General features: G+C 23.6%; 1 protein-coding gene and 1 long non-coding RNA gene across 2 annotated transcripts in view; both read left to right on the forward strand.

The window, feature by feature from the left end:
- The window catches only part of LOC114132301 (protein amalgam-like), a 307230-nt gene that overhangs the window by 23440 nt on the left and 271536 nt on the right, over positions 1-12254 (forward strand). The window lies entirely within an intron of this gene.
- LOC126551493 (uncharacterized) overlaps positions 11485-12254 on the forward strand; it is a 51950-nt gene continuing 51180 nt past the window's right edge. Inside the window, exon 1 of the long non-coding RNA XR_007605405.1 lies at positions 11485-11799. This is a non-coding gene — a long non-coding RNA (uncharacterized LOC126551493). The remainder of the gene's footprint in view (positions 11800-12254) is intronic.

Raw genomic sequence — 12254 nt, forward strand, 5'->3', positions numbered from 1 at the left:
TTTTGATTGAGGGGGAGGCCTTGACAGTTTTACATTAAATTTAGGGGGCCCTACAACAAAAAAGGTTGAGAAGCACTGCTATAAAAGACTGAATATTCTGGTGTCAGGTAGATGACTATATTTAATTTAAATTTAAAATACTTTTATTATTTTCAAATACCCATTTTTTCATACAGTTATTGTACACTCATCGTAATAATGGTATTTAATTAATATACATTTTTTTTAATAATGTATAATAGATATTTATACCTAGATACGTAATTTATTTAGAAAAAAATTTAATTTATGCATTTAGATTTAGGCTTTTTTATATTCATGTGTACCAATTTATAATGTATTTTGAATTTATATTGGAGTTTTAAATTATTAATTACGTTCGATTTATTATAAATACAAATTCATTAATTGAATCGTAGTTATGTTTTTTAAATTTTGTGACAACATCTCAATTTTTTACATTTGGAAATTTGTATCTTAGAATCAACTATCAAGTTTATTAAGTATAAATACATGTTATTTTATTCGTTCAATATCTCCTACAACTAATTTATTGAAATAATTTGGAAATTAAAGTTTTAGAATATAATTATTATTATCTATGTGATTACTGATTACTGACTGTGTGTGGCTTAAATACTTAGTATATGTGTTGCAGAATAGTTTAGTAATATGCAATATACATCCCTAGTACTATACGGACGTCGTTGTGTTAATAACTAATTGAATTTGTTTTAGACAATTTGTTTTTAGTTTTGATTGCATTTTAATTTAAATTCATACTTAATGTATTTATTTTATCATACATTTTATAAGTTAAAACAGGTAGTAATTTATATTTATGTTAAAAAAAAAATTGATATACTAAGTACATTTTTTTTTGATAATTTGTTTTAAAAAGTTTTGTATGGATAATTTTATCAAAGTATTACAATTTTAATATATTTATTTTGTTTTAATGAACATTTATAATTGTGTAAAAATGTTTTAATTTTATATTTATTTATAAACAATGATATTATTGTTTGTATTTTTATATTTTGTACTTAAACGTTACATTTTTTTTTCTACCTGGAAATATTTTTTTCGACTTCTTGTATAAACCCATATCCTAAACCATGGGATATTAGCTTAAATATGTTAAAAAAATAAACAGGATTTATTTATATTTATGTGCATGAAAATGTGTTATATGTTTACCTAGATAAGCACAGGTATTATGACAAAAGGGTGTTGAAAGTCCTAACACACGTGTACAACAAAAGCTTATAATGGTTTAAGTTAAAACTCTGTTTTAGTTTTTTTTTTAAATTAACATCAATGAAATAGTAAATATTAGGCTTAAAAAATGTTATTTATCATTTTTATTTCTTAAATTGATTTTGATTGTACCTGCTGAGATTTGAGATTTGAATTTTTGTGATAGGGTAAAGGATAGTAATATAAGTATTACAAGTAATATAATAGGAGTTCAATTAAGTAAGATTTAGTAAATTAATTCTAACATTATACGCAAGATAACATTTATTTAGTTTTAGTTTTGTTAATTTGATAATTTCTCTTAACTTTTAATTTTTTTCAAGTACCATAACAATAACTTTTTTTATAACAACACGTGTTATACATTTTTATGTATAGTATATACCCCTATCGGTTTATGGTTTTATATTTATTTTTAAATATAATAATGATTAACTTCAATTCTAGGATACTTATTTTATAGTTTGATTTTAATAACACAATCATATATTATTAATATTTACTCCTTTATTTATAGTTATACCTTCCTCTAGCTCAAAGTTTTAAATTTTACTAACTATTTAAATATTTATCAAAAAAGGTATAATTTATTTTTTTAAATATTTGTATAAATAACTGGCTATCTTAGATTTTTTAAAAATGTATAAATATTATGTTGTACTCACAATGTGTGTATAGAATTGACGACGAATCAATTATTATTGTCGACGTATATGATATGTGACAACGGCTCGGTGCTTTGGACGGTCCTGCGATGTTTGAAATATAGATCACTGTGTTCTAACTACGACTGACGTACTTAATCTTGAGATTCGAGTAGTTAAACTACGATAAAGCGCATCCAATAATGATAATAACCAATAGAAAAATAGTATAATAATTGAGTAGCGCACTGATTGGCTGTATGATGTGAAGACCCACAGAATGCCATGCCCATTGTGGTTATTTAATAATCATAATTATTGTTATTCATTTAACGACGTTATATTGTTATAATATTATTTATATAATTTATTTTGTGAGAAAAAAAATTTTTTATTGTCTATTAGTATATTTATGAGAATTTATAAACATTAAACACATTAAATTATTATTATTTTTGTAGGTATAAGGTATACTTTATATCATTTTATGATCGAAATAACTTTAAGACAAAGGATAACAGCCCCATAATTTGCAAACAACTATCCACGGAGGCGGAGCGCACGGGTGACAGCTAGTTTTTATAATAATATATTACGTTACAATAATAGGTAATATTTTAGTTTTTGATTCCAATACTTCAATTATTATTAAGATATTGAATAATATAATTACATTGTCATTTCTTGTATTTAATCACTTAATATGTGATGATTCGTTGACGCGTTGTTCCATAGTTTTATTGATTTTTTTAAAGTTTCTATTTATACTTAAACTATTAAATAAATTACAATAAAATTGAGTACATATACATTACTTAACTACATTCAAACTCAAACATTATCTAAAATTATATTATGTTCTTTAGCAATATTCGGTTCTAGAATTTAATTTTAATAATCATTAATGACACGGTTATTTTGGGTGTTTGTTAAACTACCTACATTAATTATTATATTAAAAAAAAAAAGATCACTTATGGCACTTATAATATAGTATGATAAAATACAAATATCGTACATATATTTTATATTGTTTGCTAGAAAATTAAATTACTATTGATTTAAGAACCGTTTAAATTTTTTTTTTGTTTTTTCTTCAAGAAAATATTTATTCGTGTGGAAATATAACACTGTGGACGAATAAGAATAGTATTTTATGTTTGTTGGTTTAAAAATACATTTAAACAGCACAGAATTGTAAATCATTCAAACACATCATTTATCAACAAAATACCGATTGATATTAAATAACCTTAATAATCTTATTATAATAATTCATCACAATTTTCAAATGGGTGATAAGAATACAAAATTTATTTTCATTTATACTGTGTAATGTAAGAAATACGTTATAATTAGATGAGTAACAAACAATTTTCTTATGTGTTTTATGGTATTATATCTGTATTATTTTTTTGACTAATGCTTAAATCGATATCAAAATTTTGCTCATTTAAACAATTCCTTTTTATCATTTAATTGTATTTATATATTGTAAAGAAACAAGGCTATAATAATTTAAATAACATTTTATTAACATAAATGCAGGTTATGGTGATTATGTTTTTTCGAGCATTTAAATATTTAATATTAAGTTATTAAAAAATATAATATACATTTAAAATAAATAACGCATTTATTGGTAAACGTGTTTGTTATACTAAACTGATTACCCTTTAAATGTTATGTCATAATCTATCACTGTCTCAATAGTTATTAATTTACATTTTTCTTTTTTATCTGAACACATTTTTGATTGGTGGATTAAATTAATAATATCGATCAATTTGATTAGAATGTGTACAGTTTAATTTGTTCTAAAAGTGTACAAATAATTAACATTGATATTATTTAACTCAAGACAAATATTTTTGGTTAAACAATCGTAAGATATAATTAAATTCAATTAAAGTGTCCATATAAATATAAAAATTTATATTAAATGCAAATCAATATTCTTGTGGATATAAAAACCGACAGTCATCCGGTTTGTGGGATGAAAGTGATATGCTGAGAGAATATAAATAAAATTCAATAAATCACTAAAAGTAGTAGAAACTTGATTGGTTGTTATTTTGAAAATGTCATGATTTATAACGGGCTGGTAGGGTATTTCCGATTTGGGTCGTGATGGTTACAAGTAAACGGATACGAGGTACGAATAAATAGGACCCAGGATCTCCCCTAGGTAAACACCTTTAAGCGTGCCAAGACTTATATAAGTTATAACTATAACCATTATTATGTTAGTATAATGTATATGTTACGCTGTAGTTACTTATTTTCTTTTATTATTATTATTTTTGTTTTGAGACGTGTAATTTATAGATCAACTTTATAATGCATCTAACAGGTGTGTACATTTTGAAAATAAAACTTTAATATGAAATCCAAAGTTATTTGAAATTTTTACGATTTTTCAAATTTTAGATTGGTATAATCGATCACATAATGACATAATAAATAGTAAAATAAAATATTTATAATTATTAAAATATGTTATTTTACACAAGAATCAATATATTTTAATATGATAAATAAGTGTATTCATTTTAAATATAAGTAATGATTTTTAATGTCCATATAGAAAAAATATGTTAAATTGTAATTATAAATAAAATTATTAATAATGTATGGAAACTAATCATAAATCGTATTTATATGTATTATTTTTACTATAATATCGTCATTTGATTTCCAAGTGACTTAATATTTAAAAATTGAATGAAAAAACAAGTCAAACAAAATGAGTTAGACTTTATTCTTGAGATGGAAATATGTTTATTATAATAATATATTATACGTAGTCAGTCTCTACAGAATATTTAGTATAAACATGATCTTGTTCCATTTTAAAATATTTAAATTATTCCACAAGTATGAATAAATAACATTATGATAATAAGATAAAAGTCCACAGATACAAAATCATTGTAATTCATGTATTAAGTAATAAACTGTATTGGTGGCTTTGAATTAACAAAAATCTGATGTCTAAAATTGTATACATCCATCTAAATTATATTTATATCAACGAATTAAGTGAAAAGAAAAAATCTAATGTCTTAAGATTGATATACATCTAAAAAATCAAGAAGAATCATTTAACTTTAACTTAAAATATTATTATTTTTTTTTTAAATTAATGAAAACTTTGAAAAAGTATTAGTTGTTTAATATGTCATAAGGACATTTACTCATATAAGTTAGTAATAAAATCATGTGTAAAATAAAATAAACCTTTGGTTTTGGAGTGCAGTAATATTATATTTACATTTTGTATGTTATTATTTATATTATACTATAAAAAAAAAAAACTATTAATACCTGTTATTATGTTTAGTGACTTAACTTATCTTCCTTACGTATACAATTTATCTAACATCTTATGATCTGAAAAATAAAATAGGAATATTTAATTAATTTAATATTAATGAAATAATGTAATATATATTAAACTAAAAACAACGCAATGCCACAGTAAGACTACTTTTATTAGCTGTAGATCAAATATATCATTAAATAATATAATATATTACTTTATTGAATTTGAGATAGGCATGATATTTTTTTCTTATAAATATAATATCTATAAATCTACCACTAAATCAGTTACCATAGTGATGGACATGTATATATGGTATTTGTAAATAATTATAAAACACGAGTAATACATTTTATGATACTAGATAAATATTTTGTTATGTTTTATTTACTACCTTTAGATTCATTTTGTTATTACCTTCGTAAAAACGTTATGCGTACCTATAATATTATGTTTGTATCATACAACGCTAAATCAATCTAATCAGTTGAACTGTAAATTACGACACAATTAAGCGTTTAATTAACTAATTGCATTTTATATCATACATTTTGCATATCTATATGATTTTAAAAGCGAAAAAACCATATAGCGTTATAGCGTAGGTACCTACTTACTTAACTTAAAATTTTATCAATTTAATTTACTTAATTATTTGAACCGAAATCGTGTCTCTCTTTGGATCCTTTTTAAGATTTATGGTTTCACGCGCAAAGTTAGCCGGTTTATAGAATATTTAATATTCACGCAAAGTTATTAACTAATTATATAATAATAATAATAATAACAATGATAATAATGATAATTTATTCAAGTGGATAAAACGAAAAGTAGCCCAATAGCACAGATAAGATACTTAAAAATTAGAAACTATTTTTGAAAATGTATAACAAATAAAAATAAATTGAAAAAATATTTATCACAATAATATTATGTATAGTAGTTTTATACACTGAATATTATACGTCATTATTTATGTGTGCGTTTAAAATAACCTCTGAAAATGAAATAAAAAAATCCATATTTTCAGGAAGTCTATTATATAAAGCCATATTCCATTAAAATTGAAGAGTTTTCAAATAATTTGTAATATATATATATATATATATATTACAAATATTTATATAATATATATTATATAAAGCAAGGAAGTAAAGCGGTTATTGTAATCAAAAATTTTGAAAAGACACAATTTAATAGGTAGTTAGCACTTAGCGTCAATGTTACCATTAATTAATTTAAAATAAAAGTATTATCAGATAATCAGATAATTCATTTATCGTCGCTAGAATAGAAATATTTAGAAGTTTTGACCTAATTTCTGTATAATTTTAATTATCAACTATAGTAGTATTACATTTGAATGCCATTCATTTAAGAAAACAGTTGTTAACGTATTAAATAAAGTCAATAGGTGTTAGAATATGAACTCATAAAAATTATGATTAATGTTATCATAATTTGCTTTAGTATTATTTTTCATGTATACGAGTGAGCTTTATTTTTCCTCTATGTTAATAGGATCTTAAGTTTTTTTTTTTTTTTGTCAAATCAGGAAATGAAATCTTACGTATTATTATAGTTTTTAATGGGACAAATGCGGTTAAAGCTTCTAATAACGCTTCGTGAAATAAAATAGCTGCTACTTCGGTATTAAGATTTTTTAAAGTGTTTAACCAATTAAAATAATTAAAAAATGAGTTAATTTTATTATAATCAGCATTTTCCTAATTGAATGCGGTTTGGTCGTTTTTTAAAATTTGGTGTGTAAACATTTATAAGTTACAGTATAATATCGATGCCTAAGACAACAATAAAAAATGTAGTTATTATAATTGAATTAAATTAGGTGCATTATATATAAATGTTTAGATTATATAAATTCTGATATATTTCAATGGTAATAATAATTTGACTTTCGTAATCCAATATCAATAGAATGTACTAGAACTTCACTATCTATATTGTCCTTTATATTATCGTCATCGATTTAATAAGACGATGAAACTATACCTAATTGTTACTTAATCTTATGTGATTATACAAGACGTATAGGACCTACTCATAATTTACTTAAGTTCTTTACAGAATGTTGATACTTATAGTTTACAAGATTTTCTTGAGACAATTTTGATAGTTATTCCTCCCTATAATTTTGGATTTTTTACTATATAAAATCTACACACATTATAGTAAAACATATTGTTTATCGCTTAGTTTAGATCTGAAAATCTGAAACTGAAAAGAATTTGACAGTCAGTGAACAAAACAAAATTAATATTTATAGTGGTTTAAAGTACAAATAATTATAATTCAAATATGGTATCAAATAATTGCATGATTCAAACATTTGAGTATTTCTAAAAATACTGTTTAATATTTTGCTAGTGTAGATAAATAAACTTAACCTAAATTAGAAGATAATCACTTAAACTGTTAAAAATAATTTGTGATTAATTAGTCCAAAGATATACACACTTGTAATTATACAAGAATGTAGTTATTTTTCATGTAATTAAATTTAAAAACGAATTTAAATAAAAAAAAACTCGCTGCAGCAATTACTAAAACGATAATGTTTCTCGGTCCGACCAAAACGTAAGATTATCATTTTCGAATTAGTGTTTTACGTATTTTCGGTTTATGCTTTGTTTGTTTGTGTAATAAGCATAATGCGTTTTGTACGTCATATTCGATTCGATCGGTTTTATATACTATACAATTAATATTATTATGTTTATGAATACATTTTTTCCTCATAATAAATGTTTTACGAACTACAATACAATAATGGCGGATACATGTGATAGTAGTAATTAGTGGAAAGGCATTAAAGGCTTTCGTTTGACAAGCTGAATCATTTGCTCATGCCATGCAATACACGAGCACACAGTCGGAATGTGGTTTTTGGATTGTCAGGTTACCCACATCACGCCCTGTGATGTGACGGTGGCGGAATGTGAATCGCGATGGACAGGGTGAGGGAGGTGCAAATGGTGTGTAGAATAGTGTGATAGAAAGGGTTTTCTGCTATGTACTAATCCACATAGGAGTGTATATACACATGCTCACAACACTATAAATTTGTATTGCATGTATATATATATAGGTATTATGTATATACCATTTCCGGTTGACGATAACTCTGTTTCACGTATTTGATGTGTGTGTGTGTGTGAGTGTGCCTTACATACACAGCACTAGTGTTAATTGAACGAACAATTATCAGGTGTTGTTCATGTTCGAACTGTTGTCAGATAAATAGGGACGCGCGTTTAACATATACTATCTCACCGGAGATGCAGCTAGCCGGAGAATGATAATAATAATATTATAACACCACTACAAAACTGTGGGTACGTGTTTGGTTTTTTATGATATCTCCGAATCGTTAATACCGTAGCTAATTACTTTTTACCGTTTCAAAATCTATTTCGGAAATCAAAACTTTGCTCTTAAATCATGCAATCATTACATATTAACAAACTGATATTTATTACATAATGATTGTTATTAAAATATGCCATTAATTATAACGTGAATATTATAACATTATGATAAATATCAGTTACATTAATATTGTCAAAGAGGAATATAATGCTAAATACCAATACCTTAAATGCAACGCTAGAACTCATGCTTGAAAACAATCAAAACATTTTATCAACATTAAGAAAAACCTGATTATATAATGTAATTTAAACGAAACAAACTAGTTGAAGCAAGTGTATATAACGCATTGTCTATGTAGATGAAGTTTATTTTAGGTCAATAAAAGAAATATACATATTATATATATATAATATATATATAAATTATACATTCGCTTTAAATTATTATGTTGTATTCATCACAATACAATTAATTTAATATGTATTTTCTTTGTAAATAAATCAAACAGAATCTCATCATAATGCTGCAATAAAAATAATAACAACCATTTTCTAACATATTCATAAAGTAATAATATAACAGAATTTAAATTTATTCGTTTTTATTTGTGAATAGTAACCATAACATATATTTTAACAAAAGTTAGCAATCATTGTTTTGTATACTTAATAATATGTTATTGTTATTGTTATGATATACATTATGTTATGATGTATTTATTAAGCACAATACATGATTGTTATTTATTGGTTAAAGTACAGTTAACTATATGCGATATAAAGATTACGTAGACGTTTTACTTTGGCCACTAAGATAATATAAAATACTACACGAATAGTACTTAATAAAGAACAGTTTTTTTGATCCTAAGAGTAATTAGAAGATAAAATGTATGTTGAATTGTTAGTCAAGTTATAAGGTTAATTCGAAACAATTATAGGTTGTGTTAAATTACTAATTATAGTATGTGCTAATTATACAAATAAACTGTCCGATTTCCCGTTGTTGCTATGAATCCTATAAATCCATAAAAACATTATTATTTTAATATTGTATAAATTACTTAAATTATGATATTATTGATATTAAAAAAATTATTTTTGATCTAATTTAAACATACATAAAATTATACAAAACATAGGTAATGTACGTTAACAATTGCTTTTCATTTTATCAACAAGTTGTATCTTACCAGCGTTTAATGCTTTTGAACCGTATTTTAACAGAGATCTTACAATTGTACTATATTAACATTTCAAACAATAAACGATTATTAAATTTCCAACAATTGTGTTCTAGAAACCGCATAACATGAAGATATACTTAGCATAGTCATAAACATTGTGCTCGTGACTATTAAAAAATAAATCCTTTGAGATAATGAAATTCTAAGGTCACAAATCTTAGACAAACTGAAATGATATCACACACTATGTATACTTAGACTAAATTGGATGTTCAAAGCGTAGAAAGTATATATTATATATATATATATATATATATATTTATATTTATATACATTATACATATATTTCGAAACATTTAATGTCGTTCCACTAAAGTCGCATTGTTATTAAAACCTATTTAAATCCTGTTGAAGAGGGATACAATTATCTGCAGCTGAATGACTAGTAAATATCCATTTCATCAGAATGCAAAAAGGAATTTTCAAGACCAAAAATATTTAAAATATTCATTGCTGTTACACATACTAAACGGTCATCTGCGACATCCTAGACTATTAAAATATTTATTCTGGATTTTAAAGTGAACTACACATATTCAAATCAATAATTTATTTACAAACATTTGTAATTTCGTATAAATATAGCAATGGTAATCTATAATGTGCTTATAACCTGTAAAATGTGTGCCAATTATATTATGAATTTCGCTGACAGTTTTTCGAGAATATGGCGGATGACTCGGTATAGATATAGTGCTATACCTAAATGGCATATAATGTTGATTATGAATATTTAATTGGGCGTAAATGCTAGACAGTTTAAATAGTAAGTAGTTAAAACATTACACTGAATCACTTTAGTAATAAATTATTAAAATCAAAATAAATAAATTTTTTGATTTGTTATAATATTATGATCAATGTCTTTTAGAAAGTTAACAATTGAGATAAATAGCGTTCAAGTCTCCAATAAAAAAATATAATTTATCAAAATAATTGTATTATTCAATTATTATCAAATGTACCATTTTTTGTGGTTATAACTTGCCATGAATAGCAAACCACTCGTACTTATTGAGTAAACTCTACTTTAATTTGTTTTTGAGTATAAATTGACGTTTTAATTAATTTTATTCAGTTTGTATTACGAGTAATTATATTAATTTTTGTTCACTGTATTACTGTTGATTCAAGTCCGTTTTTAAATATAATACCTACGTAAATACATAACAAATGTAAGATAACTTTAAATACAGTTAATGGATAATATTGTATTTTTAAATATTAATTTATACAGTACCGGTAAACTATTTTCATTTTATTACAAGAAAATTAAAAAATAACAGTTTAATTTATAAAGTAATATATTTTTTATCATTAACCTATTATTTCCTATAGTTCAATTAAAGCATATTACTTTAAAAATAATGAAAGTCATCATATGGTTTAAAATATTTCATTTTATTTATCTACTATAATTATTTTTTAAATTAGAATAAATTGATTGTTGCTATTATTTAATATCTAAAATTTTAAAATTTAAGCTGCATAAATTATTGTTCAATTGTTTTTAAAAATGGAATTTGTTTTTTAAACATAAATTTAGTTAGTAACATAAAATGTAAAACAAACAAATATAAAAATTAAATGAAAATATACGCTGTTATACATTGTTTTTTTTTTTTTTTTTTGTTAAATAATTATAACAATTAATGTGAAAATAGAGTAACTGTTCTCTAACTATTAAATTCAGTTCAGTTAGTACAATATATAATATATAATAAAATAAATATATATTTGTATATACTTCAACAAAGTATTGAAATTTGGTTTTTATATTATTTTAATTTGACATATATATTTCACCTAAAACGAGAATTCGCTCTACCTTTTAATTTATACCAATTACATTGTGATTTGGAGGAGAAGGATAATCGGATGAGTCTGGAAAGATCGGTGGGACTGCAGTATCGTAGAAGCTGAAGAGAGTGGTAAGTGAACTAAAAGCGTCTAGTTAGGCGTCTCGGTCCGCTAAATGCAAGATTAATTAGTGTGTTAATTGAACCATGGAATGAATAGTGGTAAACGCCATCTGATATTTTAATCTTTTCGGTGGAACCATAATTGAATTTTTGTAAGCTTCAAAAACGAATTCAAGCTTTCAGTTTTCGTATCAAGACTTTTTAAAATTTTTCTCATTTGAAAGTTTGAAATTTTTCAAAACTTTTTTTTATAATATCCATTACTCAGTGACCAGAATTCGAGTTGTGTATTACAATAAATATAAATAATTAAAAATTAACAGATTATCAAATAAGTAAATAAACGATTCCATGTTTTAATAAATTATAAAGTTATTAAAATTCGTAATGAGAATATATAATAAGAAGCCTTAATACTGCTATTGGTTAATATTATAACAGTAAGTTAATAGTACCTATTTAGT

Source organism: Aphis gossypii, chromosome 3 (assembly GCF_020184175.1).
Source record: "Aphis gossypii isolate Hap1 chromosome 3, ASM2018417v2, whole genome shotgun sequence".
In the NCBI taxonomy this organism is placed as follows: Eukaryota; Metazoa; Arthropoda; class Insecta; order Hemiptera; family Aphididae; genus Aphis; species Aphis gossypii.